Raw genomic sequence first — 9364 nt, forward strand, 5'->3', positions numbered from 1 at the left:
TTCTTTCTCACTCCATTGCCACAATTTCGAGAGTTGTTCGACAGTGGTTGTCGTTCCTATGTGTCATTGCGGTGATCTGGAGAGCGATGCTAAGGGCGGGAGCTTGTGTCTAGAATATGGGATGTTTGTGTGAGCGAGCAGGGGAGCTTCTCTTATTGGAACCTCTCCGTGGCCTTTGAATATATAGACCCAGTGCCGATGATATCGATGGATGCGAGCCCTTGGATTCCAAATTTGTCCACAGCTAACATTGGTTTTTGTGAGAGATGGGCACGAAAGCACATCTCGATTGCTATGCAAGAGCTCCCTAAGGTCGCCTCTGTGCCAACTCGATCGGCACAACATTGGGAATGGTTCGACAGCGGTTGACGTTCCAATGTATCATCGGGGGATGTCTTGCAAAGTGGTCTTTCTTTTAAGGGCGAGCTCATGTCTAGACCTTGGATTGTGCATCGCATCACAAGTGAATGGGGAGATCTCTCTGTGAACGGCGGCATGGTGATTGCAAGAGAAAATTGACTTAGTCGGAGCCATTGGCCTCGGGCCATTGTGATGGCCTCGCAATTTCTCTTTAATTTCAACCTATGTTTGCGCAGTAGCAGAGTTTGCATTTAAGATGGACCTTGTTCTCAAGAGTTCCAGGAGATGACCTCTAGAACTTTTGGATTGGGCCCCTTCAAGGTGAAATTCATCCAGTTGATCGGATGAGCTCGATGACCATTTCAGTCCCTCGGCTCCATGAACTCACATCTCCTAACCGATGACAATCTTGTGCTCCTCTATCGACCTCATAAAAAATTGGGTCGTGAATGGCTGTTTGGTAAGAATTTTAAAGGATTTGGATTTTTAAGACAAATGTCGATGTGTTCGCTAATTTCTAATGCAGAGCGAGCCTCACACTAATAGCTTATATAGGAGAGGTGGTTGCCGCGAGCCTCTCCTGTGCCCCCCTCATTGATTGAACGCCGGGGTCAAGGCGGATGGATATGTTAGGATTTGAAACAGTGGACACCGACGTTGAATCAATTAGAGGGGCATGAAGCCCACCCTAGATGTGCTATTCCTCGACTCTCCTTTAGATCATTTTTTCTTCTCACTCAGTTGGTGAAATTTAGGAAAAGGTTTGGTAGCGGTTTCCATCCCTCACCGCGTCTACTTGGTGATTTTAAAACTCGATCTAAAATGGGAGCCCTCGTCTAGCACCTCCATCTGGTGTTGCTCGGGTATTACATAAAATTATGCCGTCGGCACGAATCCCCCAATGAATGCCTATGCTTGGACCCTCTCTTAGATCACCTTCTTCGATCACTCGACTGACGCAACTATGGAAGAGACTTGGCAGTGGTTGCCATTCTACAGCATGTCTGTTCAGCGATTTAAAAGTTGATCTAATGGCGAGCCCTTGTCTCTAGCCATGAGGTGGGTGCTTGGCGCTCTAGAAAAATTTTTTGCGTGCCTATCGTGGCTACAATGGGAGAGGTGGTTGCCGTGAGCCTCTCCTGTGCCCCCCTCATTGATTCAACGCCGCTGTTAGGGTGGATGGATATGTCGGATTTTGAAAAGGTGGACACCAACGTTGAATCAATTAGAGAGGCATGAAGGCCACCCTCAAGGGTGCTATTCCTGGACTCTCCTTTAGATCATGTTTTCTTGTCACTCAGCTGGCGCAATTTGGGAAAAAGGTTTGGCAGCAGTTGCCAGCCCTCACCGCGTCTACTCGGTGATTTTAAAACTCGATCTAAAATGGGAGCCCTCGTCTAGCACCTCCGTCCAGTGTTGCTAAGGTATTGCATAAATTTATGCCATCGGCACGAATCCCCCAATGAATGCCTATGCTTGGACCCTCCCTTAGATCACCTTCTTCGATCACTCGACCGACACAACTACGGAAGAGACTTGGTAGCGGTTGCCATTCTACAGCGCGTATGTTCAGCGATTTCAAAGTTGATCTAATGGCGAGCCCTTGTCTCTAGCCATGAGGTGGGTGCTTGGTGCTCTAGCAAATTTTTTTGTGTGCCTATCGCGGCTACAACGGGAGAGGTGGTTACCATGAGCCTCTCCCGTTCCCCCGTCGTTGATTCAACGCTGCTGTCAGGGCGGATGGATATGTCGGATTTTGAAACGGTGGACGCCGACGTTGAATCAATTAGAGGGGCATGAAGCCCACCCTCGAGTGTGCTATTTCTTGAATCTCCTTTAGATCATGTTTTCTTGTCACTCAGCTGGCGCAATTTCGGAAAAAGGTTTGGCAGCGGTTGCCAGCCCTCACCGCGTCTACTTGGTGATTTTAAAACTCGATCTAAAATGGGAGCCCTCGTCTAGAACCTTCGTCCGGTGTTGCTCAGGCATTGCATAAATTTATGCTATCAGCGTGAATCCCCCAATGAATGCCTATGCTTGGACCCTCTCTTAGATCACCTTCTTCAATCACTCGACCGACGCAACTACGGAAGAGACTTGGCAGCGGTTGCCATTCTACAGCGCGTCTGTTCAGCAATTTTGAAGTTGATCTAATGGCAAGCCCTTGTCTATAGCCATGAGGTGGGTATTTGGCGCTCTAGAAAATTTTTTTGCTTGCCTATCGCGGCTACAATGGGAGAGGTTTTTTCCGCGAGCCTCTCCCATGCCCCCCTCATTGATTCAACGCCGCTGTCAGGGTGGATGGAAATGTCAGATTTTGAAACGGTGGACACCGACGTTGAATCAATTAGAGGGGCATGAAGCCCACCCTCGAGGGTGCTATTCCTGGACTCTCCTTTAGATCATGTATTCTTGTCACTCAGTTGGCCCAATTTTGGAAAAAGGTTGTGCAGCGGTTACCAGCCCCTCACCGCGTCTACTTGGTGATTTTAAAACTCGATCTAAAATGGGAGCCCTCGTCTAGCACCTCCGTCCAGTTTTGCTCGGGTATTGCACAAATTTTTGCCATCGGCGCGAATCCCCCAACAAATGCCTACACACTTGGACCCTCTCTTAGATCACCTTCTTCGATCACTCGACCGACGCAATTACGGAAGAGACTTGGCAGCGGTTGCCATTCTACACCGCGTCCGTTCTGCGATTTTGAAGTTGATCTAATGGCGAGCCCTTGTCTATAGCCATGAGGTGGGTACTTGGCGCTCTAGCAAAATTTTTTGCAACCCTATCGCGGCTACAATGGGAGAGGTGGTTGCCGCGAGCCTCTCCTATGCCCAGCTCATTGATTCAATGCCACTGTCAGGGCGGATGGATATGTCAGATTTTTAAACGGTGGACGCCGACGTTGAATCAATTAGAAGGGCATGAAGCCCACCTCCGAGGGTGCTATTCCTAGACTCTCCTTTAGATCATGTTTTCTTGTCACTCAGCTGGCACAATTTCGGAAAAAGGTTTGGCAGTGGTTACCAGCCCTCACCACGTCTTCTTTGTGATTTTAAAACTTGATCTAAAACGGGAGCCCTCATCTAGCACCTCCGTCCAGTGTTGCTCGGGTATTGCATAAATTTTTTCCATCGGCGTGATTACCCCAACGAATGCCCTACGCTTGGACCCTCTCTTAGATCAACTTTTTCGATCACTCGACCGACGAAATTTCGGAAGAGACTTTACAGCGGTTGCCATTCTACACCGCGTCTGTTCTGCGATTTCAAAGTTGATCTAATGGTGAGCCCTTGTCTCTAGCCATGAGGTGGGTGCTTGGCGCTCTAGAAAAATTTTTTTGCATGCCTATCATGGCTACAATGGGAGAGGTGGTTGCCGCAAGCCTCTCCCGTGCCCCCCTCATTGATTCAATGCCGCTGTCAGGGCGGATGGATATGTCAGATTTTGAAACGGTGGACGTCGACATTGAATCAATTAGAGGGGCATGAAGCCCACCCTCGAGGGTGCTATACCTGGACTCTCCTTTAGATCATGTATAGCACTTGGATTGTGCGTCGCATCACAAGTGAATGGGGAGATCTCTCTGTGAACGACAGCATGGTGATTGCAAGAGAAAATTGACTTAGTCGGAGCATTGGCCTCGAGCCATTGTGACGGCCTTGCAATTTCTCTTTAATTGCAACCTATGTTTGTGCAGTAGCAAAGTTTGCATGTAAGATGGGCCTTGTTCTTGAGAGTTCCAGGAGATGACCTCTAGAACTTTTGGATTTGGCCCCTTCAAGGTGAAATTCATCCAGCTGATCGGATGAAGCTTGATGTGCTTGTATCTATTTCGAGATGGTAATGATGGTCATTAATCTGTGGTGGTGAGTATTATCCCATTCAGTAATTGCAATGGCAGAGCTTTTGGGAAGTACTTGTCGCTTTGTTTTGATGGATATACCCTTATATGTAGGTGTCTGCACGGCTTGCAACACACTGCACAATTGGTGTTTGATTCTAAGATGCGCTTGTTGCTGAGTGTGTATGGAGTTGTATCTTTTAGCCAAGGGCTCCATCTCATTGGCATGTTTTATCATTGCATTTTTATCCTGCCCGGATGGCAAGAAGGAAAGAGATGGTTGCATGGGTGCATTGCTCGACGTCCCTAATTTCATCAAGGGTCCACTCTCCACCCTAAGTTTTTTCCGATCGGTAGAACCTTGGGATTGAGAGGGGGGCCGGCGAAAGGTTTAGTTGCCGCATAATTTATTTGCTAGTGCGTTCTCGGTGCGTGCTCGCCTCTTCACTGTCTCATCCTACAGAAGTGCATGGCACTGTCATGACAGCCTTTGTGGTCCGGGCCAGTAGAAGCATAGAGTATTACCGATAATTATTGTTTGGATTCGGAAACTCTCCATACCCTGTCCTACCCTATGCGATCTGAACGACTACAGCTCGTGGGTTCTGTGGGAGATACTCTTCTTCAGCTCCCCCCTAAAGAGAGCGTTCGGTGTTTGCATTGTGTGGACAAAAAGCCCAAGGTGTTTCATCTCTCTCTTCAGATGCAAAATTTTGGGAGGGCTTGTCGAAGTATGGCCATTTGTACGGGGTGCACAAAAAAGCGTGTAGGGGGCATATGCCTGGGAAATGGATGTCTCTAAGTGTAATTACTCGGTCCCGTGCACGGTGTACATCTTTGCATTACGACCCTGCTGCGAGCATTTGTGATTCGAGCATTTTGGGGGAACAGGTTTCGTACGAGATGTTCTTCTCAGGCTCCTGCGAACTAGAGCGCTCGTCTTTGCAATGCTCTGACAAGTGCAGGCCCAACGTGTCTGTCTAGGGTAAGAAATTGCACGAATGCTTTTTGTCGAGATGTGGGTGCTCGCGGATGGTTCCCTCGCGGTGCCAGTTCTTCGGTATGTGCATGTGCATGAGATTGAAGCTTGTCTGACAATGCTAGTGTGAGTGTTCAGCCGTAGGAACTTTTTTGTACCTACGCTGGCAGATCACATGTCATGGGGAACGGTTAGCGAGGCTGTGCTAGGAAAGGAGATATTTGCCAGAGGTTAGACATGTCCGTGTATGCGGGCGGGCTCTCATCACCTATAAATGTGCAGAGTGGGTGTTGTTATACACGATGCCCTCGAGCAGCCTTATAATTGAGGTGGTCGCGTGCATAGTGATACCCCCGCCAATCGCATAACCAGCCATGTTTTCAACTCACACGGCCCTTCACCCTTCAGCATGGTGGTCTCCGTTGGCACTTCGGCAACTAGCTCTTCGTCATGGGAAAATGTTTGTTGCGATTGAGAAGGATTTTGTCTGTGCGGGTGCACCTCAACAGGTGTGTAGGAGGCATATGCCTGGGAAATGGATGTCTCTGAGTGGCCTTTTAATTGAGGTGGCTATGTGCGCAGTGCATCTCGTACAGACTCGAGGCTTCTTTCCGAGTAGTGGCGACAGCAAGTTTGAGGGTAAAGGGTTCCGTACGGGATGTTCTTCCCAGGTGCCTGTGAACTGAGGCTCCCTATTCGGCCCTCTCCAGTCGATAATGGGACACTTTACTCTTGTGCAAAATCTTTGAGCATTGCGAGTCCTGCATGTGCTGTGAACGTCATTCTTGTTTCTTGTGCGGTGGATTATGTTTGGATGCATGACGGAGCGAATGCAAATTTTAGTTTCCCATCGCGGTGGGCATCCCTTGGCTGTAGTAGGTCTTGGGGGTCCCCTCATTGTTAGAAGCTACCTGGTCGATCCTGCCAGTAGTCATATGCTTGTCTCAAAGATTAAGCCATGCATGTCTAAGTATGAACTATTTCAGACTGTGAAACTTCGGATGGCTCATTAAATCAGTTATAGTTTCTTTGATGGTACTTTGCTACTCAGATAACTGTAGTAATTCTAGAGCTAATACGTGCACCAAATCCTGACTCTTGAAAGGGATGCATTTATTAGATAAAAGGCCAGCGCGGGCTCGCCCGCTATTTCGGTGATTCATGATAACTCGATAGATCGCAGGCCTTTGTGCTGGCGATGCTTCATTCAAATTTCTACCCTATCAACTTTCAATGGTAGGATAGAGGCCTACCATGGTGGTGATGGGTGACGGAGAATTAGGGTTCGATTCTGGAGAGGGAGCCTGAGAAACAGCTACCACATCCAAGGAAGGTAGCAGGCGCGCAAATTACCCAATCCTGACACGGGGAGGTAGTGACAATAAATAACAATACTGGGCTCATCGAGTCTGGTAATTGGAATGAGTACAATCTAAATCCCTTAACAAGGATCCATTGGAGGGCAAGTCTGGTGCTAGCAGCCATGGTAATTCCAGCTCCAATAGCGTATATTTAAGTTGTTGCAGTTAAAAAGCTCGTAGTTGGACCTTGGGTCGTCACGGTCGATCCGCCTTCTGGGTGTGCACTGGCCTTCACGTCCCTTCTGCCGGTGGCATGTTCCTGGCCTTAATTGGCTGGGTCGTGGTTCTAGCGTTGTTACATTGAAAAAATTAGAGTGCTCAAAGCAAGCCTACGCTCTGAATACATTAGCATGGAATAACGCGATAGGAGTCTGATCCTATTCCGTTGGCCTTCGGGACCAGAGTAATGATTAATAGGGACTGTTGGGGGCATTCGTATTTCATTGTTAGAGGTGAAATTCTTGGATTTATGGAAGACGAACCACTGCGAAAGAATTTTCCAAGGATGTTTTCATTAATCAAGAATGAAAGTTGGGGGCTTGAAGACGATCAGATACCGTCCTAGTCTCAACCATAAACGATGCCGACCAGGGATCGGTGGATGTTGCTCTAAGGACTCCGCCAGCACCTTCTGAGAAATCAGAGTGTTTGGGTTCCAGGGGGAGTATGGTCACAAGGCTAAAACTTAAAGAAATTGATGAAAGTACACCACCAGGAGTGGAGCCTGCAGCATAATTTGACTCAACACGGGGAAACTTACCAGGTCCAGACATAGTAAGGATTGACAGATTGAGAGCTCTTTCTTGATTCTATGGGTGGTGGTTCATGGCCGTTCTTAGTTGGTGGAGCGATTTGTCTGGTTAATTCTGTTAACGAATGAGACCTCAGCCTGCTAACTAGCTACGTGGAGGTTCCCCTTCACGGCCAGCTTCTTAGAGGGACTATGGCCTCCTAGGCCATGGAAGTTTGAGGTAATAACAGGTCTGTGATGCCCTTAGATGTTCTGGGCCACACGCGCGCTACACTAATGCAACCAACGAGTTTCTCTCCCTGGCCCGAAAGGTTTGGGAAATCTTGCCAAATTGCATCGTGATGCAGATAGACCATTGCAATTATTGATCTTCAATGAGGAATTCCTAGTAAGCGCGAGTCATCAGCTCGCGTTGACTACGTCCCTGCCCTTTGTACACACCGCCCATCGCTCCTACCGATTGAATGATCTGGTGAAGTGTTCGGATCATGGCAACGATGGCGGTTCCTATCGGCGACGTCGCGAGAAGTTCACTGAACCTTATCATTTAGAGGAAGGAGAAGTTGTAACAAGGTTACCGTAGGTGAACCTGCAGTAGGATCATTGTCGGTTCAAGACCCTGAATCGTGTAGGGGATGTGGAGCTGGCCTCCTCCCCGCCCCCAAAATCTTGGTGACGTGCAGACACTCAGCCCTGCAACGATGTGCTGGATGACCAAGCTACGAGTCGAGTGCCATCAAGGTCGAGGGTCACATTGAATGCTCGTGATGGAAAGCGTGGATTCCCCGCGGGGTGAAGAAGAGACTCGGATGCAATCTGGATTAGGATCGGTGCCTTCGAACGACGTTCACGTCAGAGTGAGAGGTCTCTACTTGGTTGCAGTTAAGAGGGGGTCTAGGCCTCGTCCCCCGTTGAGATTTCATGGTCTGATCGCGTACGCAGCACTGTGGCAGGGATCCGTTGTTTCGATGGCGGCAAGTCGGGACTGCCGCAACCCCCCGTTGCCTTGCCTAGGTGTGTTGACTCGTCGCTTGGAGCGTTCTATGTTTAGGATGGGTGCACTCGCATGACTTTTGGGGCAGGGGCCCCGTCCGCTGACACAGCTCTCCCATGCGTCACCTCCCACCTTTGCGAGGGGATGGGGCGGGGACACACCACAACATTCCTCATCGCACCCATTGGGTGCTTGGGGTTCGGGATGTGTCAACACCCAACAACACACGGGTGCATTGCGCACCTTAGAAATCCAAAGAACAAAGCGTGAGCCAGCGCCTTGCGCGCTTGAGTCACCGAAAGGCAAAAACAAAACAAAATCAAGTCTTTGAACGCAAGTTGCGCCCAAGGCCTCGGCCAAGGGCACGTCTGCTTGGGCGTCGCACTACAAAATTTTGCCCTCCCCGGCGAGGAGTGGAGATGGCCGTCCATGTCCGCAAGTGGTGTGCGGTCGGCTGAAATGAGCACGAGGTTCGTCGATCTGTCGCGACGAGCGGTGGCTCGCAAAGGCCAGCGTTGGTTTGCGCCGATCGAATGATTCCTTGTGAGGAACTTTATTCTGGGCTCAGCGGCCCGCTGCAGTGCGGGCATTGCTGCATCTCTACCGCATCCCCAAGTCAGGCGTGAGTACTCGCTGAGTTTAAGCATATCAATAAGTGGAGGAAAAGAAATTTACCAGGATTCCCTTAGTAACGGTGAGCGAACCGGGAAGAGCCCAGCATGAAAATCGATGGCCGCGCCTGTCAAATTGTAGTCTATAGAAGCGTCCTCAGCGACAGACCAGGCCCAAGTCCCCTAGAAGGGGGTGCCGGAGAGGGTGAGAGCCCCGTCGGGCCTGGACCCTATCGCACCACGAGGCATTGTCGATGAGTCGGGTTGTTTGGGAATGCAGCCCTAATCGGGTGGTAAATTCCGTCCAAGGCTAAATACGAGCGAGAGACCGATAGTGAACAAGTACCACGAGGGAAAGATGAAAAGGACTTTGAAAAGAGAGTTAAAGAGTGCTTGAAATTGCCAAGAGGGAAGCGGATGGAGGCCGGCGATGTGCCTCGATCAGATGCGGAATGGTGTGAGCTGGT

At 49.5% G+C, this 9364-nt stretch overlaps 2 non-coding genes across 2 annotated transcripts in view; both read left to right on the forward strand.

Moving 5' to 3' along the window:
* Window positions 1-6088: 6088 nt before the first annotated feature.
* On the forward strand, window positions 6089-7898 carry LOC149548732 (18S ribosomal RNA). Its single transcript, XR_016354736.1, has one exon. It is a non-coding gene; the product is annotated as an 18S ribosomal RNA (ribosomal RNA).
* Window positions 7899-8892: 994 nt separating this feature from the next.
* Window positions 8893-9364, forward strand: part of LOC149548733 (25S ribosomal RNA) — a 3404-nt gene continuing 2932 nt past the window's right edge. Inside the window, exon 1 of the ribosomal RNA XR_016354880.1 lies at window positions 8893-9364. This exon is cut by the window's right edge and continues 2932 nt beyond it. This is a non-coding gene — a ribosomal RNA (25S ribosomal RNA).

Source organism: Cupressus sempervirens, chromosome 7 (genome assembly GCF_028749045.1).
Source record: "Cupressus sempervirens isolate cs-2001-9-10 chromosome 7, ASM2874904v1, whole genome shotgun sequence".
Lineage (NCBI taxonomy): Eukaryota > Viridiplantae > Streptophyta > Pinopsida > Cupressales > Cupressaceae > Cupressus > Cupressus sempervirens.